The sequence below is a fragment of the Notamacropus eugenii genome, chromosome 1 (assembly GCF_028372415.1).
Source record: "Notamacropus eugenii isolate mMacEug1 chromosome 1, mMacEug1.pri_v2, whole genome shotgun sequence".
Taxonomy (NCBI): Eukaryota; Metazoa; Chordata; class Mammalia; order Diprotodontia; family Macropodidae; genus Notamacropus; species Notamacropus eugenii.
This window is the reverse complement of record NC_092872.1, coordinates 308576007-308577897: the sequence shown is the minus strand read 5'-3', so window position 1 is coordinate 308577897 and position 1891 is coordinate 308576007. Positions and strand designations below refer to the sequence as shown.

The following is a 1891-nucleotide window of genomic DNA, read 5'->3' as shown; positions in this document are numbered from 1 at the left end:
AAGCATTCAAGAATCTTGAGGCCAAGGTAACTCTCAATTGGGAAAGTAATAAGGAAGGGGCAGAAATAGTTAGCAAGATCTCACCACTGGACCACCACTGGAGAAACTTCCTAGAGTGAAACTGATTTGTCACAGACATGGTTGGAAATGGTTGGAAAATCAAGTGTATTTTGATGGAGCTGTTGCTTGGCAGAAATAAACCACTTGTCTTATGATGGGAGAATGCAAGTTTGCCAGCTGGGGATAGGGCAAGGACTTCTTGGATTAGGTGAGTGCTTTGACTGGCACAAGAAGCCCAAACGGGCAGGAATAGTCTTTAGTTAGGGGAATCATATGTTCTCATGGACATGTTATCAGCACCACAATGTCCATATTGGCAGTGGATCCACACTATAATCTCTGCTATTTTGTAACAACTCCAGCCCAATTGTTTATAATATGATGTCTCTGATGGGTACTGACATGCCCCACAAACAATGGGATATATTGGAAAACATTCTTTGACTGCCTAACCTCCAAAGTTTCCTTGACCTCCTTTTTTTGCAACCTCTTATCTGCTTGTCCTTCCTCCTTCTCTTAGCCTCCACAGCCTTCCCTCCAGTTAGGGGCACCATCCATCTGTGCCTCTGGTACTCTGTCTTACTCCATCAATTTCTGTGTCTGCATTTCTCAGAATTGTTTCTGTTAGTCACTTTTCATCTGCTTATCATTGGACCTTCCACACGCCAATTAGACAGTTCTCTAGAAATGTTCTGCCTGTTCTTAACACTGCCTCTTCTGTGGGTCACTGCCAACTCAGAGAGGAATGAGGATAAGATCATTGGTGGTCAAATGTGTATTCCCCACTCCCAGCCCTGGAGGGCGGTGTTGTTCTTCAATCAGAATTTCCACTGTGGGGGTACCTTGCTGTCCAATAGTTGAGTCCTCACAGCAGTTCACTATACCCACTGGAACTTTTGAGTGGTCTTGGGAAAACACAATATCAGGTGCCTGGAGCCCTATCAGCAATCAGTCAGAATGGAGCGCCAGGTTCCCTACTCCTTCTGCTGCTCCAGGACCAGCTACAATGACTTCATGTTGACCTTGAGAAGCCAGTGAGACTGAACTGCCAATTTCAACCCATTCAGCTGGCAAAAGACAGTGTCATTGTTGGCACAACCGGACTGGTGTCTGGCTGGGGCACTGTATCTAGTCCCTTTGCCAAATATCCCAGCACCCTCTAGTGCCTGAAGATCAGTATCATGTCTGAGGAAAAATGCAAAAATACTTACTGAAAGCCATCACTCCCAGCATAGTCTGTGCTGGGGATGAGGAAGGTGGGAAGGACTCATGCCATGGTGACTCTGGAGGCCCCTTGGTGGGCAATGAGTCCCTGCAGAGTCTGGTGTCTTGGGGCATTGAACACTTTGCCATGAGATACTAGTTTTTTCTCATTTCTCAGGAACAATGTTGTAGTTCCATGTTTTCAATTTGTTTTTTTTTTTACAATATAATACAATAGTATGTATCATGCTGTTATGTATCCATCATAGTCATATGTAAGGAAATTTATTCAGCTATTCCCCAACTGATGGGCATCCCCTCAACTTCCAATTCTTTACAGCCACAAAAAGAGTTGCTATAAGGATTTTGTACAATTAGGTCTTTCCCACCTTTCTTTGATCTATTTGGGATATGGACCTAGTTAGTGGTAGTGCTGGGTATGTACAGCTTGATGCTCCTTTGAGTATAGTTCCAAATTGTTCTCCAGAATATTTGGACCATTTTACAACTCCATCAAGAGTGCATTAGTGTCCTTATTTTTCCACAAGCTCTCCTGCATTTATCTTTCTTCTTTTACATTATGATAGCCAATCTGATAGGTACCTTATATGGTATCTCAAAGTTATTT

General features: G+C 43.4%; 1 pseudogene; it reads left to right on the top strand.

Annotated features, from left to right (window-relative positions):
* The first annotated feature begins 747 nt into the window (after positions 1–747).
* Positions 748–1423, top strand: LOC140517239 (kallikrein-14 pseudogene; annotated as a pseudogene).
* Positions 1424–1891: the final 468 nt, after the last annotated feature.